Genomic DNA, 27,894 nt, shown 5'->3' on the forward strand with positions numbered 1-27,894 from the left:
TTTGTTTTGCTTTTTTGATTTTGTTTTGTTGTTTGTTTGTTTTTTAACAGTAGTTTTATTGAAGAATGGATAGTCATGGAGAAGTATGATAAGACAATAAAAGTATGATCTAACAGTAACAAACTGGGGAAAACGTAGCCGGGCCTCTGTGTTCAGGCTCTTCTCTGTGTCCCTGTGTCTGCACACTCCAGGATACACCTTTCCTCTGGGTATGGAGAGGGCACCTCTCACATAAGGGTCTTACAATTGACTTCAGGGAAGAAAGGCAGGGGGAGGGTGACAGTGACCTTCCTGCTTCTGTTGTTTACTCAAATTCCTTTAGCGTAAAATATTCAATACCTTAAGATGTTATATTTTGGAGTAGCATGTCCTGAACCCCATCATGCTCATGCAACAAAACCCAGTCATTGAAGAGTGATGACTACAAAATATTTAAATTCAAAATACAAATGATGGCCAAGTGGGGTGGCTCATGGCTATAATCCCAGCAGGGAGGTGCAGGGAGGCCCAGGTAGGAGGATCACTTGAGTTCTGGAGTTCCAGACCTGCCTGGCCAAAATGGCAAAACCCGTCTCTACTAAAAATACAAAAATTAGTCCAGCACGTGGTGCACACCTGTTGTTGCAACTACTTTCAGGGGGTGGGGAACCGGTGGGCTGAGGATCAACGGAAATAATATCATATTTACAATTTTTTTTTTCCTATAAGGCTAGTCAATGAAGCAGTGGAAGTGGAACAAAGAAACCTGTAACTGGTTGTGATCAATTCTTTGTTAACAGGAATGAATTTTTTATGCACTACACTCTGTTATCAAAGTTACATATGCTGTAAAGCTGGTGGTGAACAGCAGAGCCCTGGTCCCTTCCTACACTTATCTCTAGGGATAACAATTTTTAATGCGTGCAACCAACCAGTACATAAATATTGTTACTCTTCGACTATCCAATTTTCCATTCCCTGCCCTGCAGTCCAGCCTGCAAAGGGAAACGGAGTTTGTGTTTCCTTACCTGCCAGTCCATTCTAAGGAGCAAAGAAGGCGTCCTCTCAACCCCCACTCCCTGCTCGTCCTCCAAACTGAGCCCCTCAAAGACTGCGGTGTGTTTCAGTCCTTCGTAAGCGCTCTCAGCCGCAAAATATGAAAATCAGAGCTATGTTCCTGAGTGCCTGGAGTGACATCTTAGTTAGTTCCCAAGACGTACCCATCAGGAACCTCATCCCAAGTGCTCTGAAGAGCAGGAGAGAGTATTTTTAACTCCGGTAGCGTCCTAAGGTGTCTTCTCCTTGGGGTAGGGTTCTGACTTTATGAGCGGGAGCCCCACCGTCAGAGACTCGCCCCTCAGAGCTGCTCAGGCTCCTCTTCCTCGTGGTCTCGCGGGAGCTTGGCCGGGGCGGAGGAGGATCAGAACCCGCGCTCCCAGGCCGTGTGCTGGAAGAGGCCGCCATGCGAATTTCTCTTTCCGGCTGAAATCTTGGGACGAAAGAGTGAAATTTCCCAGAGTCAGATTCCAAAGCTTAGTGAAACAGCGACTTTTAGGGCCCGCAATGGAAACGTAGGAGCTAGAAATTCGGCATAAAAATCTGAATATGAAGAACAGAGTAAATTAACATTCAGAATCAGATGGGCCTCTCACCCCGAGGCCCAGGGTCGCCCTGAGACGGGTGAGTACTTGCTGGGTCGCTGGATCCCTGGCGGGGGTGTCCGGGCCAACGGTTGCTGGGTGCCGGTAGGCTGGCCCTGGAAGGGGACCCTCCAGGCTCGGTGACCCCCGACTGGATGACTCGGCGATTTCCCTGTGGTCCGGGCCACTGTGAGACCCCGGTTTCTGGGATCCCGAACGCAGAAGAGGGAGACGAAGAGAGGACAAGGCGCCGGGTACATCGCGAGGCTCAGCTAGGACACGGAGGCCCGCAGCTCAGAGATTCTGAACGTCAGCGGATTCCCCATTCCGTTTAGGGAGTAAAACACTGGGTTACCCACGGTCCTAATTAAACAGAAAGGTTCCACCGAGACTCGAACTCGGATCGCTGGATTCAGAGTCCAGAGTGCTCACCATTACACCATGGAACCTCAAGCTGCAAAGTTGCTGGAAGTGTCTGAATTCCTAATAAGTAGCAATAGTTCCCACCCACCCATGTCAAGGCATTTCTATTATCCCACAAGCAACACTCGAGGAAGGTGGAGCAGCAGGAAGGAGCCATCCTTCTTGCTTTCTCTCTGCTCTCTCCTTTGATCGAGTTCTATCATTTCATTCGCACCTCGGAAAATGAGGCAAAAATCTGCTGTGGGTTTAGGGCCGGAGAAGAGCCCCTGAAGCCTTGTTCATAGAGTTTCCTGTGCCGAGGTGAAATTTCTTTCTTCCTTTCTTCGTTTCTTTCTCTTTCTTTCTTTCTCCCTCACTTTTCTCTTTCTTTCTTTCTCTTTCTTTCCTTCTTTCTTTCTTTCTTTCTTTCTTTCTTTCTTTCTTTCTTTCTTTCTTTCTTTCTTTCTTTCTTTCTTTCTTTCTTCTTTCTCTCTCTCTCCCCCCTTTCCCTCCCTCCCTCCTTTCCTTCCTTCCTTCTTTCCTTCCTTCCTTCCGCTTTCCTTCTCCCTCCCTTCCTCCCTTCTTTCTTTTCTCTTTCTTTCTTTCTCTCTCTTTCTCTGTTTCCCTCCTTTCCTTTCCTTCTTTCCTTCCTGCCTTCTCCCTCCCTTCCTCCCTTCTTTTCTCCTTCTCTCTCTCTCTCTTTCTTTCTTTTCTTTCTTTCCATTGAGACAGAGTCTCCTTCTGTTGTTCAGGCTAGAGTGCAGTGCAGTGGCAGTGGGCCATCTCCCCCTCACTGCAACCTCTGTCTGCCGGGTTCAAGTGATTGTAATCCCCAGTAGCTGGGATTACAAGCGTGGGCCACCATGCCTGGTTAAAGGTTGTATATTTAGTAGAGATGAGGTTTTGCCATGTTCGCCAGGCTAGTCTTGAATTCTTGACCTCAAGTGATTTGCCCACCTTGGCCTTCCAAAGTGCTGGGATTACCGGTGTGAGCCACTGCGCCCAGACCGGAGATGAAATTTCTGCAAAATTTCTGTTATTTTCTTTTTGCTTTCCCTCTTTTCTGTTTGCCCAAGGAGGCCAGATGATTGTCAAAACAGGACATGGGACGTACTGGGTGCCTTGCCCCCTTCCTCCCTGTAGTATGTAACAGAAGATAGCAACCAAATGAGATTGGGAAGCAGGGAATCCTTCACTGTCTTGTTCATATACTTCTGTGTTTGTTTGTTTGTTTGGTTGGTTTTAATAAAATTTTCTCACCAGAAATGGAAAATTTTTGGATTTAAAAAAAATGTAGTCAGCCACGTTTTACATTTCTATAAAACACTCAAACCAGGCCATACTCACCTGCTATGACTCAAAATCAACCATATACTTTAAGCACAGTGTGTTTTCTCAGAATTGGCCAAGTTGATGCCATTCCAGTTTCTCAATATCTCATGACCCATTAATTGTGGTCTTTAAAAGTGTACATGTATTGTTACTGAAAGGCCAGGTGTTTGGTCTAGGCCCTGCTGCTCAGCTCACAGAAAGCCAGTCATTCAGACGTTGAGTATTGCCAAGGAAGAAGGCTTTAATTGGGTGCTGCAGCTGAGGAGATGGGAGATCAGTCTCAAATCAATCTTCCTGATCAACTAAAGTGAGGCATTTATGTATCAGGGAAGAAACATAACTGTGTGTGAGAAAAGAGGAACTAGGGAGGGGTGAGGAAGCACTCATGATGAGTGAGAGGGCTGACATCTTATTGTCTGGAGGCTGTGATCTGCTGAGTTTCAGGTCTGTGATGCTTTTTGAGAGGCCTGAGGGTCCTTTCCTGAGGAAGGAACTCAGATAAAACAAATGTAACTTTCAAGCTTCAAGACTTGAAGGGTGCATTTCTACGTCTATCCAAAAAGACGGTCTGTGGGACTATTGAAAATGGGAACTGAATTCCCATTTTTTTGTCAGTTCCTCAATCATGGGGAATCTGGTCGTCCATCTTTCAGGCTGCATCATGTGGAGAAAGGGCATCCTGAGCAGCTCCACACCATGGGTGACCGCATAGCCATCCAGGAATCAAACGTTCATCTAATACTGTAGTTTCTCCTGAAACACAATATTCCTCTCTCCAGTTCCCCATTTCCAATAAAGACAAAACATAGCAGTACCAACCTACCTACAAAAGAAGCTTCAGTCCCATATACTTGGCCTGATTACCCACACAAAGTGCAGCAAGAATCATTGTTCATATAGGCGCTGCTAAAGAGGCTTTGCTAGAACATTTCACAACGCCATTTCAGGCCAAGCCCTGGGAAAATTACCAATTCCTCCACCTGTGTCAGATTATAAAAGAAAACAAAATCTTATTGAATTTATGCAAACAAACACATTGTCATGAGTTAAGAAAATTCAGTTTACAAATTCTGGAGAAATTCAGCAGAGAGAGAAAAATATGCCTCAAATTCTGTTTAGAAGACTATTCTACTCAATTGTTGCAAGCTATCAATAGCTCAAAAGAAAAAAAGTTCTCCAGACTCTGAAGAATAAACAGTGTTTCAAACAAACAAACAAAAGCCATAAAAACTTATTTCAGTCCTCTATTGGTTTAATCAATGCAATCATCTCCTGCTCTGCTTCATACTGGGCTAGCAATCTCTATGAACGTATCAGCCTTTCTATTAGTGTCCTGGAAATTTTCTCTTTAGTTCAATGGCATGATCTCCAAAGTTATCTGAAACCTGCATCCAAGAGTCTTTTTCATGGACTTCTCCAAAAAAACAAGGCCTGGACTGTAACTGATTATAAGTCACTTTTTGAGAAGAATCAAAGCAAACAACAGTTGTGGATGACGAAAGCCTTAAGACAGCCATAGTTATAGACACACTTGACAAGGGAATTCGGTTGCTTCTGTGGCACACAATTTAGCATAATAATCATAATTATTACTGACAGCATATCAGAACTCTAGGAATCTCATACAATCCTGGAACACACATTAACAACACATCTGTGTCAACAGAACCCAAAGGAAGTGAAACACCACTTCAGATTTGACAATGATTCTTGCATAATTCTAGCATAACAAATAAGCCTAAGAAGCCTAATATATCTACCTTGGACTTCAAGAACCTAATATCCAAAAAGTTAATTTGAGGTCCAAAAGGCTTAATATGGAAATTTTACTCTTAGAAAGTTTGCCAAATATCCAAGTTTTGAGAGACTTGATATCACAAAATAGGATCACAGGTCACCTTAAAATAGTCAATCGTTTAGCCAAAAGGTAAGCAAAAATTTTATATCTATTATTAATATTACACAAACATTTTGACCAAAAGAGAAAACTAAATTTTTACCTCTGTGTGGTATATTAAAATGTTAAAGATAATTTTAATAAAACCTTATACAGAAATTTAATTATAATCAGTTTAACCATAAGGTAAGAGTTTCAAAAACCTTTCATGACCTTTTATAGTTTTCTATGAAAAAGCAGATGAATGCTCTAGAAAATTCTGTTATTCCAATACATGGGCCCAGTTGCTGGCCTTGCATCAGTGTGCTTCTGAGTGTAACATCTAATTTGTAGAAAATCTCTGAATTTGAGAGGCCAGGGTGGGTGGATCGCTTGAATTGAGGAGTTTGAGACTAGCCTGGGCAATATGTGAAACATTGTGTCTACCAAAAATATAAAAAAGAAAAAACAAAAGAAATAAAGAAAAAAGAAAGAAAGGAAGGAAGGAAGGAGGGAGGGAGAAAGGAAAGGAAAGGAAAGGAAAGGAGGAAGGAAGGGAAAGGAAAGGAAAAAGAGAAAAGAGAATGACAAGAAAGTCTCTAAACTAAACTAATCCCTTAAACTCTGGCCTTACAATTCTCATGTGCCCACCTCTTCTGTCTAGAGGAAGAGGGGGCATGAGGTGGAAAAGGGGGCAGGTGGGATTGTTGGGCCTAGAGAGATTAAATGGTTTCAATTTCTGGTTCCGTTTCTCATGAAAGCAGTTCATTTTGATTGTCATCTTCCCCAGGGTCTGAAGATGAGGCATTGATTGGTGTCAATATTCAAGATTTAGCAAGAGTAGGTGTCTTTTTCAGACCCAGGAGTCAAAGCCCTGTAAACTAATAGCACAAGGATTAGTTAATAGGACATTTGTACTGCAGAAAGTACTATTTCTCTCTAACATGTCACTAATAAAAACACTGTGATTTGGTGTCCAGTAGTTACTGCCTGCAGAACTTCAAACCATTGTATTAAAGTGGTTAGGATACTCCTTGCATGTAACTAGTTGCCAGCATTCTAATGAGAGAACTGTGTTTGAAAGCATCAAAAATGTGACAGAACCTATGCCAAACTTTTCAAAGTAAGACAATTAAATTTTCTCTCCATCATTTAACAAAATGTTAACTGCAAATATCACTTTTGGAAATTCAGTATGAGGATAAATAATCTTTTATTTAAATACTATACAACAAAACAAGAACAAAGTGAGAATAAACAAACAGTCATTTCTTTTCAGCTATTTTACGTATTTATTTATTTTGAGACAGAATTTCCCTGTGTCACCCAGGTTGGGGTACAGTCACAGGATCTCAGCTGACTGCAACCTTCACTTTCGAGTCCCATGTTCAAGGGATTCTCCTGCCTCAGCCTCCTGAGTAACTGGAATCATTTAGCCAAAAGGTAAGCAAAAATTGTATATCTATTATTAACATTACATAAACATTTTGACCAAAAGAGAAAACTAAATTTTACCTTTGTTTGGTGCATTAAAATGTTAAAGATAATTTTAATAAAACCTTATCCTCAAATTTAATTATAATCAATTTTGGAATTACCGTTTTGGAATCAGTTCTGGAATTACAGGCGGGCACCACCATGCCCAGCTGATTTTTGTGTTTTCAATAAAGACAGGGTTTCATCATGTTGGCCAGGCTTCTGGCCTTGAACTCCTGGCCTTCACTGATCTGCCCACCTCGGCCTCTCAAAGTGTTGGTATTATAGGAATGAGCCAGAACACCCAGCCTTCTTTTCAGCTATTTTAAAAGAGCATAATCACATATTTCCAAGATTGGTTTCTAGATAGAGTACTGATTACTGATTAGGTTGCTTTCGCCATTAAAATCTTCAAACCAGTGCAACAATTGTACATGTTTTGTTTTCAAGTACACACATGAAGTTCCAACAGTGATACAAGGTTTGGGATCAAAAATCACTAGAAATTCTCACAACCTGTTTTTATTGCCACTTCATCCAAGTGAAAGTCACTTAATTTTAATAATGGTAAACACAACTAAAGGAGGTTGAGAGAAATCCAATCAATATAATATCCTTAAGGACAAGGCCAATTTTTCCTGAACATGGGAAATTTGGACCCATGTCACAGTTTTTCCTCATTAAAGGAAAGGGTCTGCAACCAACTCAAATGACTGATTGAACCCAACTCATATTACTGATTGCATTGAAAGTGTACCAAGCCTCAGGCCATGGGTGCCTGAGTCCTAGTGTTCTGTGACATCCCCTTGGGGTAGTGGAACTCTACCTTTCAATGATGGGAAGTCTTGGGCAAGAGCAAGTCTCCTTCCCTTGTCTAATATAGACAGCTTTTGTGTCTAACCCTACCTCAGCAGTTGGCCTATCACTGGGGCCAATGGTTAGACAGGTTCCTAGCTCCAACATCAGTGGTAGATGCCTTTTGGTTTATGTGAGAGAAGCAACCAGGTTTTGTGACTGTACTCTGGTGGTGGTCGATCATGTGATCATGACTTATATGCCTACACCACTGTGGCAAGCTCGAGAAATTCTCTTTCCCTGCTACATATGTCTTATCAGCACTAAGGATGTGGGACGAAAGACCCAGCAAATGGGCAAAAACATGCTATGTGTCTGGGACTCTCAGAGATTCTTAGCAGTCACAATAGTTCACACTTGGCCTTTAAGAAATGATGAAAACTTCAGTGATTTTTCTCCAACCAACATTTATGACTGCTATCTTTTTCTTCCATTATCTGTCAAAGATGGACTGCTTCATGTATTTGTCCTTCTATAGGGGGGTGTCTCATGCTTTGGATTTCAGCTGATTCAGGGGCCTTGCAACTTCAGCTCTCTGGTGGGATAAAAACACATATGACTTTGCAGACCATACAGCTTTTTCTTGTCATTAGAGTGGGAACAACTGTCTCTTGCAGCTTTCTACATCTTAAACAACTGTTGATTCACATGGCTGTTTTATAAAATTCTTATCTTTTCCTCTATTTCTGGACTAATTTCCCTTCAGGATACCACACAAATTCTTTTAGCCAATCACTTCTTTCGAGGCTATGAGGTAGACATAGTGAGCACCTTGACGATCCCTGCAAATGAGCCTTTCTTTAGGTGCTCACGGGAAACCTGGGCCCAGATCAATACTGAAACACACAACTCTCACTCACAGCTCTAGCTGAATTTTTGTCATGAGGCTCTTTCTCCTCAATCAGTATACTAGTCTTAGAACAAATTTGAGATTAGGACTATATTAAAATACGCTTCCTGAGTGGTTACTAAGATTTGCTGGAGTTTCTCAGAGTAGTAGGTCTTTTGTATGGAACTCTTATGAGGAAAACAGGAAATAAACAGCCTGAGGGGTGGAAAGGGAAGGCTGTACCAGGGATCCTAGGAAAGCTGAGCCTGGACTCTCAATGCAGAGAACATTCACCACCCGAGAAGTTCTACTCAGTTGCTATTGTTAGTTTAGAATCTCATCAATGAAAATGGTATAGAAATTTGTTTTCTTCCTGGTTATATGTGCACCTACATAATATTCTTAATTTTGCCTCTTGGCTCACAAGCCTACAATACTTCCTATCTCCCTGGCCCTTTACAGAAAACGTTTGCTGAACTCTACAGAAAACAATGCCCCATGCTTTACAGCAAAAGACACCCAGGAGTCTCTTTTACTATTTTTCATTTGTTGGACATTTTTCCTGGTCACCATAAGTTTCCTTTCTGGACTTGTAATGACTAGTCTCTGGTTGGTTGTCATTTGCAATGACACAATATATACTGGGACCTCAAAGCAGAAAAACCGTAGAAGAAAACCTCAGAAATATCATTCTCAACATCAGCCATGGCAAAGAATTTATGGCCAAGACCACAAAAACAACTGTAGCAAAAAAAAAAATTCACAACTAGGACCTAATTCAAGAAAGAGCTTCTGAACAGCAAAATAAACCATCAACAGAGTCAATAAACCAGCTACAGAATGGGAGAAAATATTCACAAACTGTGAATCTGACAAAGGTCTAAGGTCCAAAATCTATAAGGAACTTAAAAGAAATCAATAAGAAAAAAAAATTCCATTAAAAAGTGGGCAGGGGGGAGGGGGGAGGGATTGCATTGGGAGTTATACCTGATATAAATGATGAATTGATGGGTGCTGACGAGTTGATGGGTGCAGCACACCAACATGGCACAAGTATACATATGTAACAAACCTGCACATTATGCACATGTACCCTAGAACTTAAAGTATAATAAAAAAAAAATTAAGAAAAAAAAAAAGTGGGCAAAGAGACATGAACAGACACTTCTTAAAAGATGACATAGAAGCAGCCAGCAAACACAGGAATAAATGCTTGTCATCACTAGTAATCAGAGAAATGCAAATCAAAGCTACAATGAGATACCATCTCACATCATTCAGAATGGTCATTATTAAAAGTCAAAACCAACAGATGCTGNATAAAAAAAAAATTAAGAAAAAAAAAAAGTGGGCAAAGAGACATGAACAGACACTTCTTAAAAGATGACATAGAAGCAGCCAGCAAACACAGGAATAAATGCTTGTCATCACTAGTAATCAGAGAAATGCAAATCAAAGCTACAATGAGATACCATCTCACATCATTCAGAATGGTCATTATTAAAAAGTCAAAAACCAACAGATGCTGATAAGGCTGTGGAGAGAAAGCTTATAAACCCTTGGAGTGAGTGTAAATTAGTTCAGTCACTGTGGAAAGCAGTTTGGAGATTTCTCTAAGAACCTACAATAGAGCTGCTATTCAACCAGTAATCTCATTACCGGGTGTATACCCAAAGAAATGTAAATCTTTAAAAGAAAAAGACATATGCGGTCCTGTGATTATCACCAGGCTATTCACAGTAGCGAAGACATGGAATCAAACTAGGTGCCCATCAGTGGTGGATTAAATAAAGAAAATGTGATACATACACAACACAACATGGAATACTACACACCCATAAAAAAGAATGAAATTATGTCTTTTGCAATAACATGGATAGAGGAGGAGGCCATAATCTGGAGGAAACTAATACAGAATCAGAAAATGAAATACCGAATGTTCTCACTTAGGAGCAGGACCTAAATATTGAGTTCACAAGGACATAAACATGGGAACCTTAGACACTGTGGACTACCATGAGGTAAGGAGGGAGGGAGGGAGACTGGGTTGAAAAACTGGCTATTGGGTACTATGCAAACTACCTGGGTCCAATATACCCATGTAACAATCCTACACATGTACACTTGGTACATAAAATAAAACTGAAATTTTAACAAGAACAAAATTCTATTACACTAAAAAAATTACTGCACAGAAAGTAAAATAATAATGGATTTAAGAAAATTAAATATTACAAATAAAGATCTAAAATCAATAATCCAAACTTACACTTTAGGAAACGCAAAGAAAACAAGAGCAAATCAAGTCCAAAGTGAGTAGAAGACAAGAAACAATAAACACTGGAGCAGAAATCAAGGAAATCGAAAACCAGAAATCAATAGAGAAAAGTCAACAAAACCTGAAGAGTGTTCTTTGGAAGGACCAATAACATTGAAAAACCTTTAGCTGGTGATCCAAGAAACAATGAGAAAAGATACACATTACTAATATGAAAAAGAAAACAATGACCCTCACTACTGATCTCGTGGACATTAAAAGGATAGTAGAGGACCATTATGCACAATTCTCTGCTCACAAATTTGATAACTTCGATGAATTGGACCAAGTCCTTGAAAGATAAAGTTGACCAAAACTCATACAAGGAGAAATAGATAACCTAGATAGGTCTCTATCTATTAATGAAATTGAAGCAACAATTAACAACTTTCCAGAACAAAGCACTAGGTCTAGATGGTTTCACTACCAAACATTTAAGGAAGACACTGTACCAATTCTCTTTAGAAAATAGAAGCCGAGGGAACACCTCTTAACTCCGGTCTAGGAGGCAAGCTTCACCCTAGTAGCAAAACCAGACAAATGGTTTTGAACCAGGATGTTGAACTCGTCTGGACTGATGACCAGCTCCTGAAACTCAACCCTGGAAGAACTGTAGAAGCGAGAAGAAAACATGGCTTACGGGAACTGTAAAAAATGGTAAACCTCCTGTAGAGACCAAGGCAGTATTGAACTGGTGTGTGTGGAAAGTTGATGTTCACCGATAGCAGAGAGAGAACAAGAGGGAGGAAAGTATTTTCGGTTCTGCTCTTGCGTCTCTTTCCATGGCTCTGGGCCAACTGCGCTTCTTACCCCTTCGCGAAAGAGATTTGTCAGCGGCTCTTAATCCACTAATGCAGCAGCTGTGATGTGACATCGGGGACCCATATAAGCTTCGCTGAGGAAAAGAGTAGATGAAAACAGGGTGAAACTGGATAATCGCGGGGCTTTCTTCTTCAGAGTGTCCTCCCCAGGCCTCCAGAGCTAACGACTGCCATGGCCTCCCCACCACTCTGCTTCAAGAGAAGCATTAAAAAGAAACCCTTGGACAGAAGATTTGCCTGGTGGAGTGTAAAACAAACAGGGGTGATAGAAATGAGTTTTGGGGACGTGCTGCTCTCCACTCGGGGCCCATCCTTCATTTTGCCGAGATCACCAAAGACTGGGCCTTCCTTGACAAGAAGGTCCAAGACCCCTCTCTGCAGCTCCCCTCATCTGCACCGGGTTCCTCCCCACACGCCTCCCGTTTCCCTGGGTTCCAGTTCCCCATCACTGTGTGTGTCCGCCCAACCCCACTGCTTCTCTCCTTTCGGGAATGCCATTTCTTGAGCCGCACTCCATCGCAAGATGTGCTCCAATGGTCTATCCAAGGTCCAGGCAGATAATTAGTGACCAGCTGACTCTTTGTACTGCAGGGATCCGACAGCAGAGATGATAAAAGTCGCGCTGGTTTTAGTGCCAAATATGTAGAAACGCAGAGACCAACTAGACTCACTTGCAGCTTCACAGAGAGTCTCTGCAAAGTCTCTGCTTAGATAAATTCCGCTCTGGGGCCAGCTCATGCCTGTAAAACCAGCACTTTGGGAGGCCGAGACTGGTGGATCATGTGAGGTCAGTAGTTCAACATCAGCCTAGCCAACATAGTGAAACCCTGTCTCTACTGCAAATACAAAAATTAGCAGGAAATGGTGGCACGTGCCTCTAATCCCAGCTACCTGGGAGGTTGAGGCCTAAGAATCGCTTCAGCTAGGAAGGTGGAGGTGGCAGTGAGCCTGGATCGTGCAGCTGCACTCCAATCTGGGTGACAGACTGAGACTGTCTGTAACAAACAAACAAAAATAAATAAATAAAAGAAAAATAAATTCTGCTATGGAAAGAACCGGAGGACTATACGGTGGTTCCCCCATCAACCCTCCCCTCCATTTTTTTTTTCTCTGTTAGCATGGCACAGCAAGTAACTGTAAAAACCACAGGGCACAAAGACAGGACGGTGCATTTGCCAGAAATGAAATCCAGGTCTCCCCTGTGGGAGGTGAGAATCCTACCACTGAACTGCCAATGCCTCCTGACCCCAAACTCTGCAGCCTTGGAAACAGTTGAGATACAGACTTGGGGAAAGGAGTCAAGATTTTTACCATGTTCTCTTTGGAAGATGTGACTAACAAAAGAGACACCCAAAGCAAAGGCTCACGGTGGAGATTTGCATTGGGCAACACCACAAGGTTACGGCTTCACATCAAAAGAGTTGACTTGAAAAAGCCTTATTCTGAGTAGGCTCTGTGCAACTGGGTAACAAGCCTCTGTAGGAAAACATCAGAAATTCACCCAGCTTTTTGTCTCTGGTCCTGTATCCAGTGTGAGCCTGTGGAAAGTTCTTGCCTTGCTTGTTGATGTGTTCTCTTTGCCTCCCCATTGCTTGGTGCCTCTCAAGCCTCCCAACCTTGACATAAACATCAGTACTTTCCTCAAAAAAGGCCGTCAGAACCCAGGAACTCGAGTTTGAAAAGCTGAACTCTTGGGACTCTGCCTGGGATACTCCAGAAGATCAAGGTGACAATTGAACTTCCCTCCTCCTACACCTCTTTCGAGTTCCTGGAAAACGCCATGGATCAGATCTTGCTTTTAACTTCTTATGCCTTACAGAGACCTAAACAAGAGGGAAGAAATGGACATTTCACACCAAGATTTCTTCCCTTCACCTCTCCCTGGTCGGCCACCCAAGGAGGCCAGTTCAGGGAAAAACAGTTCCATTTGATTCTAGGTAGATGCCTAGCCAACATGGTGAAACCCTGTCTCTACAAAAATTACAAAAATTAGCCAGGCATGGTGACGCATTCCTGTAATCCCAAATACTAAGGAGGCTGAGGCAGGAGAATTGCTTGAACCCAGAAGGCGGAGGTTGTAGTGAGTGGAGATCCTGCAATTGCACTCCAGCCTGGGTGACAAAGCGAGACTCTGTCTCAAAAAAAAAAAAAAAAAAAAAGAGAGAGAGAGACAGAGAGAGAGAATACAATAGTGCCACCATTCTAAAATACTGTCTGATAGTTTCTAATACAGTTAAAAATATACCTACTTCATGACCCAGCCATTACATTACTATGTTTATACTCAACAGAAATGAAGGCACAGGTCCATAAAAAGGCCCATAGTAGGGCCGGGCGCGGTGGCTCAAGCCTGTAATCCCAGCACTTTGGGAGGCCGAGACGGGCGGATCACGAGGTCAGGAGATCAAGACCATCCTGGCTAACACGGTGAAACCCCGTCTCTACTTAAAAAAATACAAAAAACTAGCCGGGCGAGGTGGCGGGCACCTGTAGTCCCAGCTACTTGGAGGCTGAGGCAGGAGAATGGCGTGAACCCGGGAGGCGGAGCTTGCAGTGAGCTGAGATCCGGCCACTGCACTCCAGCCTGGGGCAGAGCCAGACTCCGACTCAAAACAAAAAAAAAAAGGCCCATAGTAGAATATTTGTAAACACCTTATTCACAATAGCCAAAATTAGAAATATCCCAATTGTCCATCAACTGTAGTATATTCACATGTTGGAATAACACTCATCAATAACCAAAGAACTGAGATACATGCCATAAAACGGAAGTATCCCATACCATTGTTGCATTAAAAAAAAAAAAACAGTTAAAATCAGTATGGTCCTTTATGTGATTTCTACACGAAGCACAAGTAAGTCACAGAGACAGAAGTCAGAATGGTGGTTGCCTAAATGGGGATGGGGTGAGGATTGACTGGAAAGGGATTCTAATGACTTCTTGGTCTGTTGAAGTTGTCCCATAACTTGGCCTAGGTGATGGTTTCTTTTGTCAAAATGCACTGGGCTGCACACTTAAGACAGGTGCACTTTGGCCTCCGTGGATTATACTTCAGTCATTTACTGATAGCAAAAATAAATAAATAAATAAATAAATAAAAACAAAATTAAAAATTAGAGTTGGAGAATGTCATGAACTTTAGATTTTATTGTATTCTTTAGGTTTTACTTAAAATACCCAGTGGGAGTGCGAACTCTCGTCTTGTGTTGTCTATTTCTGATTTGGCCTGAAAAAGGTCCCACGCCACGGATTTTTGAAATATCTGAGCCAGAAAAATGGGGGCGGCCACATCATGTCAACAGTAGAAGATTCCAATAAGGCTGACTGAGAGGGGGCACCTCTCCTTTTGGGTGTTGTACTTGCTTAGAGAGGGGGTAAAAATCTTTCAAGATAACCAGACCCTTAGGTGTGCAGGGTAGGGGTTCCTTCTATTCGCGACACTACAGAGAGTTCCAAAGTCACAGAGAAGTTGTGACCTCTCTAGCCGCAGGTCAAGGCGCAGCCATGACTCGCGTTGGAGCCCAGGCTGCTACCGCCACAAAGTAGAGCACTAACCACAATATGATCACCGCGAACCACAGGAGCTGCTTCCGTTTTGGAGACCTAAGGGTCCGCGTAGATTTCGTTCTTTCTTGGTGTCTCTCCGTTTTTCCTCCCTTTCTTCCCCATTCTGCTACAATAAAAAATAAAAATAAAAAAACAAAACAAACAACAAGAACAACAAACACTTCTCATCTCTCCCCTGTGCAGTCCTTACCGCTGCACAAAGCTACTGGGAAGTTTCGTCTCCCTGGTCCAGGCCTCTACCGACTTCCTTGCCCTCCTTCTGCCACTCTCTGGTGGATTCACCCCTTGCTCGCCTCCGGCCTCCTGCCCCAGACAGGCACCCAAAAACAACGCAGCTGAGCCCTCGCAGCTCACTGGCTCAGAGTGGCAAGAGAGGCCACGGGAGGCCTCACCCCTTGCGCGCCCCACAGAATGCCGAGAAACCAATCGGAATAAATGCTTTTTAAAAAGAACTTACTTCCCCTTGGTGACGAGCCTCGGCAACATGTCAAAATCTTGTCTCTACAAAAAATACAAAAATTAGCCGGGCATGGTGGCGAGCCCCTGTCGTCTCAGCTACTTGGAGGCTCAGGCAAGAAGATCAATTGGCCCCGGGAGGTCGAGGCTGCAGTGAGCCTTGTTTGCACCACGGCACTCCAGCCTGGGCGACCAAGTGAGACCCTGTCGCAAACAAACAAACAAACAAAAACTTCCCCATAGAAAAATAGTTCATGATTTACCTTCTCAGGACTCTTCAAAGGACTAAAAGCTAAAGGCGACCATGCATTCACTAGACAAGTCCTAGTCGTGAATCCTGGTGAGTGACAGTCCCTGCTCCCCGCGAGGGGACCACGAGAGACTCTCACCACCATCCCTGCCCTGGTGGAGCCCCGCTAGGGACACAGGATCCGAAGACGGCGGCAGCGGAAGCTCGTAGCAGCCCCGAAAGTGACTGGGCAGGGTGGGCACAGGCTCCCTCACTGGGTGAACGCGGCGCAAAGGACAGAAAGAGCCATCCTGGGAGCCCACCTGGCGTTCAGCTTCCCTTGGGCCCCCAGGTGGCTCGGGCCGGGGGCGTTTCCGGGGGCTTCTGAAATAGGGGAGGGGCGGGGGGGAAGGCCATTCAGCTGTCCTTCCCGCTCCAGAATCTCGAAACCCACGGGTGTGCAACGTGATCAGCGCGACTCACCGCTCTAATCTCTCCGGTTTTCCGTCCTGCCGGGCAGGCCCTCAGGACAGAAGGGATGGGGAGAGTTTGGTGAGTGTGCCCTGCGTATAGTGCCAGGTAGAATCAGTAGTAGCGGTCTCTGTGGCACAATCAATTAGCGCGTTTAGCTGTCAACAGAAATGTTGGTGGTCTGAGCCCAACCAGGGACTCCTGGCTTTGTTGTTGTTGTTTCTGTTGATACACAATCAACTCCAGCCTAATCCAGAGACACACATGTCCTCTTCCCCACCTTCTTAGGTCTGAGGCTTGGCAAGGGCCATGGTGCCTTGTACCTGTCAAACTCAGGAATCCCAGAGACTTCAGACAGGAACTCACTTCTAGTGTGATAAAAATGTTCTTTGCTCCTATGGAAGACTTGGGGGAGTAAAATGCCTCGAGATTTTCTTGTTTAATAATAGGAGACCTATTACAGTAGTATCCTATCCCCAGGATGTGCCTGGGTTTACTGATTGCTCTACCGATAATGTGACCAGTAGAATCAGTAGAATCCGCCTCATGGTAATCCTCACCACTGTTTGTGAAAACAGTGTTTCTTCTTCTATTTGTGCATGATTTAACGCTTTTTCAAGATGTTTTTGAAATGAGGTGGGTTTCATGACTTTCATGCTGCGGTCTCCACTATTCTTGTACACATATCTTTGGTCACTTGTGCAGATATTTCTATAGTGTAGAGAACAGGATGTGCCAGTTTTACATTACAGCATTTATTTAACGCTTCTAATTTGAGTACATTCTGCAAATTTATCTTCCATGGGAGCGGTAGCAAATCATATTCCAATGTGTTTCCCAATTCTATCAATGTCCCTTTTGTCATTACTTGCCGGCACAACAAACTTTCTACACATTGATGTATGATATTCCACTGAGGGGAGAGGTGTCCTTCTGGCTTAACTGAGGGGGTGCACAACCGAAGGACATGGTGGACATTACACACAGATATTCTGTGGCATAGGATGAGCTGCTAAACTTCTAGGACATTTTAAAGTCCTCTAACGTCTGTAATTGTTTTCTCTGGTGACCAAGTTATGTAGGTCTGGAGAAGATGGGCCACAGTGACTTCTTTGACAGCTTTCTGTCAAGTCGTTAATCCAAGGGGAGCAAAATCACAAAGTTCCCAGATGATTTTTTTCTTCTCCCCTTTCCTCTTTTCTTCATAAATCTTGGTTTTGCTTTTATTTGACCAAACCAATCTAATGTCCGTTCTTCCTCCTATACAATGGTAAATGAACATGCAAATCGCTATCCCCTTATTTTTCTTTGATAGATTTCTGAAGCGGTTATGTCCATAAAAATTAGCCCATTTGAGATTCATCATTGGAGCCAACAGAACCCTGCACCCAACAGGCACCTTGTGCAGACCTGGACCCTTAGGGCTATTGGCTCATGTTCCTTTAGTTCTTCTATCAAATATCATTAGTAGAAAGTGAACTCTTTGGCTTTTACCCACTATTATGGCTATAGTACATTTTCTCTCTCTCATCTCTCTCATTTTTATATCATGATTTTTTGCCATCAGTGGCACCAGTGTGGGTTCCTGGTTTTGATGTTATCGAGTGAACTTCTGGGATCGTTTTATGACTATATAACAGTCGGTATTAAATTCTTCTATTGGTGAAGATTTGTGTTGTTCCCAGTTTTTCCTTAGTATAAATATGAGATTAATAAGAACATTTTTGGTAGAAGCCTTGTTGCATGCATTGTTCATTTAATGTGAGTAATCAATACAAGTAAGTGTGCTTCCTTTTCAGGTAGGCTTAACTTAGTGAGAAACTGCCAGTTATTAGAAAATCTGTTATGCTAAATTGCAGTCCAACTAACATCACACAGCAATATCATACACACTCTGTATGAGGAAGTGATAGAGGAAATATCTGTGCCTCTCTTTGCAGGTGCTGTGTCGCTAAAATCAATTGCTTGCATTTATTTTGTGAAAGATAAAGTCAGACATTAGTCAAAGCTGTGAAAACAGATTTTATTCTGTAACTACTGACCAAAACTCATGCGATGGGCTGAGCTCCATCGCATTTGGGCAGAGGTGATGGCATTCTAATAGGAGTGAGGCAGGGGATAGGGCAGGGGTCAGGGCACAAGTGAAACATTACAAAATATTGGTCATTGTAAGCTTCTGCCTCATCCCGACAGCTGTATCTGCCAGTTGGCAATATTAGACATTAGAATTCTAACCTCCCACAGAGACCGGGGGACAGAGATTCAGTCCTTCCTGAGGATGACACCTCAAAGGAATGGCTTTCAAATCCTGCAGAAAGACACACTGGAGTCCCTAGGAGATACACACATTTCTCAAAGGGATGGAGGAAGGATTTCCTTCTTAGTAAGTGCTATAAGAAATAACCTACCATCATCAGCAGGTATTGGCCAGAATTAAAGTAAGTTCCCCTGGCAGCCTTGAGCTTTTCTAGGTAGGCATTGTCATGGGAGCCTAGGGTCATCCATGGGACATGGTCATATGCTATTAGAAGCCATGATAGAGTCTGATCATCTCTTAGCGCAAAGGTTTAAACTGAGTCTTTGTTTGCTGAGTTTGGTGGTTCTCACTTTTCATCCCTCCATTCCATGGCCAGGATTTTACTGGACTCTGACAGATGGACACGGAACGGGCCATTTCAGTGACGTTCGAGCAGCCTGTGCATTTCTATTGTGATCTGAATGAAAATAAAGAAAACCATGAGATTGAGAGTGGGCCCCACAATAGGTATGTGTTACCAATATTCAGGAGATAAACAAAAATATTTCTACGCTTTGTCAAAATGGAAAGTGACTTATGCAGCCAGGATGAAATTCAAACCTACATTAGCAAAGTATACAGCTTATTAATATTATGTATAAGAAAGCCATGGCAAAATGACAATCCACAAGTGGCAATTGTAGGTGCGGGTAGGGAGAGAGACTCCGTAAGGTCAAAATTATCCTCACGTGAAATGAAACTCCTACGTGTTTCTACAGTAAGGGAACGGAAGCCAATGTTATGCTGGAATATATTAATTGTCATGGGATAAACAAGTAGGACATGATGCTACATTTATTAGTCACTTCTATTGAGAGTATTTGTGAAGGTTAATTTTTGTGTCAATTTGACTGGGCCAGGGAGTGCCCGGATATTTAGTTAGACATGATTTCTCACTGTGTCTATGAGGGTGTTTCTGGAGGAAATTGACATTTGAATCAGTAAACTGAGTGAAGCAGATTGCCCTCCCGAGTGTGAGTGGGCCTCATCCAACCCGTGGACGGCTTGAATAGGATGAAGGGTTAAGAAAGAAGTTTTTTCGCTCCACTGTCTTTGAGCTGGGACATCAGTCTTCTGCCTTTAGCCTTGGACTTGGTCTATTTTCATTTAGAATAAAATTTTCCTGGTTCTTGGTGTAATGAATGATTTTCAATTGAAACTTGGACTTTTGGATATTATGTTATCAGACTCTCGATTTTATTGAAACCTTCTGTTTTAACTACCTTTTTCTGAGTCTGCTTCTGTAGGGGAAGGGGAGTGGCGCCATCTCATTGTAGCCAGGTGTGTGTAGAAATCCAGGTTTCTCACCTGACCTACCTGTGTTGACACCCTGAGTGGGGGGCCGGCCAGGACTGAGCGCGGGGATGAGGCCCCTTGGCTCGGTTGAATGGTTGGCAAGGCGGGTCCTACGGCTCCTGGGAGAACCAGAGAGGTCGGTACCCTGTCAAAGCCAAGAGCCCTGACGGCTGGCGTCAGGGATAAGGCCCCGAGGCGGGGTCCACAGCCCTGGAAGGGCGGCGTCCAAAACTCCTGCGCGCCCGGGACTCGGAAGATCAAAACCTGCCGGCTGCTGCAGCTTCTGGGACCCGGAGAGGGTCAGCCTGGCGAATCCCGCATACTGGCGCTTAGTTCTGGAACTGGATACCCCGCGGAAAGAATCGGGATCCCGGATCCCGGTTATGGGTCTCCAGGGTCTTCATTTCCGGAGCAGGCGGGGAACTCTCAGCCCGGGCCTATTGCGATCTGCAGTTTTCTTGCCTGAGGGATCTCAGGTGCTGCCCTTTTGCCAACAATTTGCTGGAGGCGCGGCAATGTGGAGATGCAGTTGAATTTCATCTGTCATAGGCAGCAATATGCAGTTGCCCAAAGCGGCGCCCAAGATTTTCGTGGATGTGTCCTCAAGGGACAGTGCTCGGCTCGTTTAGCTAGAGTAGGGTCAGCAGGTTCTCCTCACACACGAAAGGTGGCTTTCATAATGACTATTTTCTTTCTTTCTTCCTTCCTTCCTTCCTTCNCTCTCTCTCTCTCTCTCTCTCTCTTTCTTTCTTGGGGAGGAGAGGGGAGGGGAAATGAGGGGTGAGATGGGGGAACTTAGCTGCATCTTTGATCGGAAGAAGCACAGGAGGTGTTCCATTACTACCTGAAACCCTGCCGAGTTTCAGGAAGCAGGCCTGGTTTGCCCGCCTTGAGTTGGATCGGAGACGAGGGCGCCGGATCAGGTGGACCTCATGTTGGCTTTAGATCCAGAAAATTCCAGTCTTCTCATCTATCACCCAAGCTGACAGCTACAATATCTCTGAAACTAAGGAGGTCTGTCCTGTGAAGCCCACTTGGCTTCTTCGCTCCCGGAGCACAGTTGCGGAACCGATTGAATTGCGTGACAGAACAAAAGAAAACGAACCTAAATCTGCACCTGGAGCTCAAGCCAAAGACCGCTCAATTCAGAGTTTCATGCTCTGCTAATTGCGCTAGTTGGAGGCAAAAGGGGACCCCTACACATGTCTTTATCGGTGGAGCCCCTTGAGCCAGCTCAGAGATCAGGAACCAGAAGGACTGGGCTCATCACTCACTGAGAGCCAAGTCTGCACTCTGGTGGCAAAGAAACTGAGGCTCAGAAAGAGAGCAAGTGCTTGGCTCTGCCTCACACCGTGCTACAGCTAGGCTAGAATGGAACACCGCTCAGTTTCCTTGTGGCCCGGCCTCAATACAGCCCAAGGCAGCGGCCAGGCTGGCAGAGGTGAGAGGTGTTGAGCAGCTGTGCAGTGACTGCTTGGAGCCCTGCAGTCCTGCAGCCCCGCTTGGTTCACAGACACTTTCACTTGGGCTCTCCTCCTCTTAGAAAGTTAATCTTTACCTTTTCTTTTTTCCTCTGACATGGAGATTGATGCATCCGTCTTCTTCCCTGGTGGTCTAGTGGCTAGGATTCGGCGCTTTCACCGCCGCGGCCCGGGTTCAATTCCCGGTCAGGGAACACGTTTTGCAACATCCCCAAATTGTGTGGGAAGATTTGATAGAGAAACACACAGGTGATGATTAACATGCAGAAATATGTTCCCAGCAGTAATATTTGTAACAATAAATGTTCACCACTTAGGAAACGTTGTATGTTGCAATCCCTCCATACCCTAAAAGAATATGCAATTATTTCAAAGATGGATGTAGATAATGATAATAGCCACCATGAGGCCACCGATGATGATGATAGTAATAATGGCTAATGCTCTTGGAGTGTTTACTATGCATCAGGGCAGGGGTTCAGTGTTTTACTGCTGTGTCTTATTTAAACTTGGAACAACCCATTCAGAAACCCATTCCTATTGGGCCCATTTTACGATGTGGAAATGGAGGCACAGAAAACCTGAGTGACTTCAGAATCACACCGCCACAGAATGAGGCTATCTGCTCGCGTCTACGGCTTCATGAAGAGAAGAGTCCAAAGTTCTCCTGTTCTTCTGCTAGGGATTGTCATCTTCTCAGAGATGTGCAGCCTGAAGAATCAGCGAAGGCAGGTGTGAGGAGGAGGGAGGGAGAGAAAGGAGGTATGTATTGGGCTTGGGATAGGCAGGTTCTGGAGCTCCAGAACTGAGCTTTTGCCTAAAATGCTTTTGTAAACAACATTCATTTTTCTAACAAACCCTTAAGCCTTCAGGCAGGATTTTCATCATCTAATTTGAAGTAGATGGGCAACAAAGACCCCCATATATCTGGACATGGAAGAATGAAGGTCAGAAAAGAACAGTTACAAGGTTAACTACGCCTCTGGATGGAACAGGATGAGTCTTTAGTTTTTTGCCGATGACTGCCCTGATTGCTCCACAAAGAGACATGTAGCACCTGGAAATTTGAGGACATCTGCCTCAGACACCTGTCTATTATTAAATGCCCCCATCCCCAGGGTGTGCATCCTCACTTCTTTGTGCCATTGCATAGGTTCTAGATGCCTGAGGGCATGATGACACGGAGGCCAGAAGTCGTGTGGTTGGGCACATTTCTGAGTTGACACCAGGCTGCGAGAGTTGGGGCAAGATGCAGAAATGCCAGATCCACGACATTCTCCCCGGCCCACACCTCCTTTTGCACTTCCCCTATCAGAAGCGGCCCCACTGCACGTGACCACCATAGCCTCCTGGTCTGAAGTCACCCACTTCCCCATCCTTTGCTACGCTTTATTTGTCGTGCTCACCGCTTGTGTTCCCTGTGCCCGAATGGGGAAACGCTCGTGAGGAGGACACGAGCCGGTTGTGTTCCCACTGCCCGGTCCCTTCTTGATGCCTCCAGATGTGGGCTCGGTGGGGCAGGACTTGCTCACCATGCAGCTACTCACCTAGAGCAAGGCTTCACACCTCGTGAGCACCCAATGCTCGGTGAATGAAGGTGTTCCAATGCAGGTTTCTGAGAGACATCAAGAATTCTACTGGACTTCCCACTTTTAGTCCTTTGAATAATTCGGGTAATGGGAAGATAGAAAAAGCTTTTCAAACCTGAGTGTTCTTTGTAAGGTTTATTCCAAGTCTAGAAGGCACCTTCTGGAATGAGCTCCCCTCTCTGTAAGGGGACACTCCCTCAGCCTGTGGGACTCTGTAGGTAGAGAGGAAGGTAAACCCTGAACATTGAAGAGGAGGAGAAGAAAGTGGGTAATACTAGGGACAGCCTGGAGTATGAGAGACAGACAGACACAGGCACACAGACACAGATGGAGAGGTTGGAAAGGCTGGGCTGGGTCGAGGAGGTGTCAGGAAGCAAAAGCACCTGTATGTCCAAGAGCCAGATTTAGGGTGTAAAAGTCAGAGTTCAGTTTTGCTGAAGAGAGTCAACAAAAGAACCAAGGCAAAGGGAGCCAATAACTCCAAGAATCCAGGTCTGCATAAGAAGCATGGTCAGGTGCAGGATCCTATGGCCCCAGAGATTTGTCTCCAGTGAGATGAGTTTTACAGAAAACAAAACAAAACAAACACCATCAAGGAAGGAATAACACAGAGGTAGTTATTAGCATGCTAATTCACCCTTGTCTAGAAAGGAGAACAGTCCATAGATCGTTTGCATTCAACAAAAGCAGAATGCAACTCATAAAGAAAAGAGAAGAGGAACAAATGTCTAGAAGGAGCCATTCTTTCCTCTCCTATTTGATAAGCCTCTTGACAAGAAGCAGTTCAGGGTCCCTCCAGCCAGCTTTCTCTGTATTCAGTTAAGTAAATCACCGGAGGAAACAATTACAATTATTGAAAGATTTTCTAAACATCTTGGAGGTTTGGCTGTGGAGCATGTGCCAGAGATTATCTCTGGGCAATGTCCACCATGTCTTTCTGCTGCGTCTCCTGCTTAGGTAAGTCAGGCAAGGCACCACCCCCTCACTGGTACATCAGACTGATGTATGGAAACTTTGCTGTGCTGGCAAGAGCATTAAGGAAAAGGCTGTCTCACTGAGTTGGAAAAATGTATTGGAAGATAAATTGGCACACCTGTTGAAGTCAAACTAAGAACATGTAAAGAGATGCCTTCGGCTCCCGCAAAACCGAGTAACAGATGCCCGAATTACTCTCCTGCATGAAGTCTGCCCACTGCTCCTCTCTGCAAACAAACAGGTGCCTGTAATCCCAGCAGTTTGAGAGGTCTAGATGGGTTGATCTCTTGAGCTCAGGAGTTTCAGACAAGACTGGGCAATATGACGAAACCTTATCTTTACCAAAAAAATTCAAATAATTATCCAGGCATGGTGGTGTGTGCCTGTAGTCCCAGCTACTCAGGAGGTTGCAGTGGGAGGATCGTTTGAACCTGGGAGGCAGAGATTGCAGTGAGCCAAGATTACACCACTGAAGTCCAGCTTCGGCTACAGGGTGAGACCCTGTCTCATGAAAGCAAGGAAGGAAGGAAGGAAGGAAGGAAGGAAGGAAGGAAGGAAGGAAGAAAGGAAGGAAGGCAGGCAGGCAGGCGGGAGGGAGGGAAGGAGGGAAGGAAGGAAGGAAGGAAAGAAGGAAGGAAGGAGTCAGGTGCCATGGCTCTCAACTGTAATCCCAGCAATTTGGGAGCCTGAGTCAGGTGGATCACAAAGTCAGGAGATGAAGACGATCCTGGGTAACACGGTGAAACCCCCACCTCTACTCAAAATATAAAAAATTAGCCAGGTGTCATGGCACATGCCTGTAGTCCTAGGTACTTGGGAGGCTGAAGCAGGAGAATCACTTAAACCTGGGAGGAGGAGGTTGCAGTGAGCTGATATCATGCCAAAACCATGATATCAGAGATGATAAATTCGCTGGATGGGATTAACAGTAGATTAGACATTGCAGAAGAAGTGATCAGGGCACATGGAACCATGAATAATTGAAAATATGCAAAATGAAACTCACAGACAATAGAGATTTTTTTTTTTAATGAAATGATTATCAGTGAACTGTAGAGCAGACTTTAGAGGTCTAAATTATGAGTAATGGGAGTCCCTGAGAAGGAGCAGGGAGGAAAGGAACCATTTATTTTCTTTCTTTGTTATTTTTATTAGGGATGGGGTCTCAATATGTTGCCCAGGCTGGTCTTGAATTTCATTCCTCACTCAACACTTCCCGACTTGGTCTCCCAAAGGTGTGAGTGAGCCACTGTGCCCGGTCAATGTCTGAAGAAACAATAGCTGAAAACTTCTCAATCATAACAAAAATTATAAATCCAGTGACCCAAGGAGCTGAGGAAACCAAAGCACAAGAAACATGAAGAAAACCACTCCAGTTACATCAAAATAACATCACTCAAATCCGGCCAGAAGAAAAAGACATTGCACATACACAGGAACAAAGATGAGGATTGCATCAGTTTCCTTTCTGCTCTTGCCGGCCTCTACCAGGAGCAGCAATGCACGCGAGCAGAGAAGCAACATCTTTAAGGTACTGAGGGCAGGGGAAGTTAGCCAAGAATACTGTGCCAGAAAAAATAAATTCTCAAAAGTGGAAGTGAAATAAGGACATTTAGAGATGTACAAAAGCTGAACGAATTCACTACCAGCTGACCCACACTACAAGAAACGTCAAAGGAGTCCTCCAGGCAGAAGGAATCCATACCAGATGAAAATCCAGATCTACACGAGGAAATGAACACCAGAAATGGGTAACTATCCTAGGTATTTTTTTTATTTTGTAAATTTCTTTTGTAAAAATTTGAACATTTAAACAAAAGCAATAACAATGGATTGTGGGGTTTATAACATGCGTAAAAGCAAAGTGCATGTCAGCAACAGCGTCAAGGCCAGAAGGCGAGGTGTAATATCACTTGAAGGTTGACTGTGATCAGTTAAAAAGGTTTGCTCTAAGCCCTAAGGCAATTACTAAAATAACAAAAGAAAGAGTTATAGCTAATAAGCCAACAGAGGAGAGAGAATGAAATTATATAAAAACCGTGTGAACACTATGATAGAGCAATTGCTCTTCCTACAGTAATTGCACCTCTAGTGACTGAAAATGCCTGTACAAGAATGACTAGAGCATTATATGTAATAGTAAAATCACAGAACCAATGTAACCTCGAAAGTGTATGGAAAGGGCTAAATGAATGACAGTGAGAAAGGGGGGGGGGGGGGGGGGGGGGAGGGGGGGGGGGGGGGAGAGAGAGAGAGAGAGAGAGAGAGAGAGAGAGAGAGAGATCCCAGAATCCTAGCGGACCTTGATTTACGTTCTCATGTCGTGCTCGAGACACGGAGGAGAGGAGGGTAAAGTTGATCTCTCTGTGTTTCCATGAGATCATGTGCTGGATAGAAGAAAGTTACCAGCGGTTTAAGCCTTTTTAAAATGCAAGAAACGTTCCGCAGAACAGGCTCGAACCACCCATCTCCAGACTTGGAAGCAAGTGCACCACCCGACTGCGACACAGGAACAGTCGGCTGTCCCTCTGGTATCACCACGCAGAGCAAGCGCCCATCCAATGTTAGGTGGAGCCACCATCTTTTGTAGAACGATTGTGCAGGCTCCAAAGCTTCGGAAAACCGGAGAGGCGCATCTTGCCGGCTACGGTTGAAACCCGTGCATTGGGTGATTCTGAAGCTGGAAGGGCAGCGGAATGGCCTTCGCCCCGTCCTGCCCCTCGCAGGCGTCAGACCCAGCATCCGAGGAAACGCCCGGCTCGGCGACTCCCTGGGCCTGAGCGCGTCGGTCCCAAGGGAAGCAAGCAGAACGCCCCGTGGGCTCTAGTGATGGCTCTTCCCGTTCTTGCCTCCGCCTTCACTGACTCTCTGTGCTGTTTGCGCTCTCCTCTCTCACCTCGGCTTCCGTCGGTGGGGCGGGTGAGAGGAAGGGTGGAAAGTAGAAATACGGAGAGGCGGGAGAGAAGCAGAGGAGGTGCGGACGAGGACAGAGACCTCCCGGAGAGAGGCTGGTGCAGGGAGGCCCAGGCTGGAGTGGAAGAGATGAGAATTGTTCTCATCACCTATGAGGATTGGGAGGAAGAGAGGGAAAAGCAGAGCCGGCAAGAAAGAAAGAAAAGCGCGAGCCCCCTGTGGCTGTCTAGGAAGAAATCCGCCTAATAATAGAAATCTATTGACCTCAAAGATACTAGAGCAAGCCCCAGTATTGCCACTTGGCCTGTGGCTCGCCGTGATCGTATAGTGGTTAGTACTCTGCGTTGTGGCCGCAGCAACCTCGGTTCGAATCCGAGTCACGGCATCGTCGTTTGTTCAGGTAGTCAGTTGTACCCTTTTGCTGGAAGCCCTGGACATACTCTGTCCTGTTTCTTAGACTCACGCAGCAAATAACACAGTCAGCCCTGTTGGTGGCTTACAAGGAGGCAATGGTGTGCTCAGAACGGTTTTTCCGGTCACTGGGGGCAGGTCAGGGGAAGGAAAAGAGACCTCACCTCACAGCTTCATCAACCTGGGGAGGAGTCCAAGGGAAACCCTGGACATGCACCCTCCTGTCTCAGAGCCTCACAGAGCAAATAACCCAGTCAGCCTTGTTGGTGGTGGCTTACATGAAGGTAATGGTGTGATCAGAACCTGTTTTCCAGTCACTGGGCTGTTACACATGAAACGACAACAAGCTTTTAATGACTTTAAACTCGAAACTCTTTGTTGTGGCCTACAGTGGCTTGTCTCCAAGCCTGTGGCCAAGTTTGTATGCCAACAGGAAAGTGTGGGGAAAGACAATCTCGTGCCAGGAGTCTTTCCACCTCCACTCTGCCTGGTGGAAATGGGCCTTGGGCCTGGAGCACTTCCTTCCCAAGAGACAAGGAGTCCTCACAGCCGGTGCTGGGCTCACCTCCTTGTGTGGGAGTATCTTTCCCGGATCAGACTTAGTGTGTACCCCTTTGTTCCACTTAAACATGTGCAACTGGCACCTGGTCAGCTGTTGTATCTGCCCTCCCCCACCCCCCAC

The 27,894-nt window shown here is 44.7% G+C and overlaps 3 non-coding genes across 3 annotated transcripts; 2 read left to right on the forward strand and 1 right to left on the reverse strand.

Moving 5' to 3' along the window:
• Nucleotides 1–1,996: 1,996 nt before the first annotated feature.
• TRNAQ-CUG (transfer RNA glutamine (anticodon CUG)) lies at nucleotides 1,997–2,068 on the reverse strand. Its single transcript has one exon. It is a non-coding gene; the product is annotated as a tRNA-Gln (tRNA).
• A 19,378-nt stretch (nucleotides 2,069–21,446) lies between these two features.
• TRNAE-UUC (transfer RNA glutamic acid (anticodon UUC)) lies at nucleotides 21,447–21,518 on the forward strand. The gene has a single exon. It is a non-coding gene; the product is annotated as a tRNA-Glu (tRNA).
• Nucleotides 21,519–27,114: 5,596 nt separating this feature from the next.
• On the forward strand, nucleotides 27,115–27,186 carry TRNAH-GUG (transfer RNA histidin (anticodon GUG)). Its single transcript has one exon. It is a non-coding gene; the product is annotated as a tRNA-His (tRNA).
• The last annotated feature ends 708 nt before the right edge of the window (nucleotides 27,187–27,894 follow it).

This window comes from Rhinopithecus bieti, unplaced genomic scaffold, assembly GCF_001698545.2.
Source record: "Rhinopithecus bieti isolate Rb0 unplaced genomic scaffold, ASM169854v2 scaffold_23402, whole genome shotgun sequence".
Classification (NCBI taxonomy): Eukaryota; Metazoa; Chordata; class Mammalia; order Primates; family Cercopithecidae; genus Rhinopithecus; species Rhinopithecus bieti.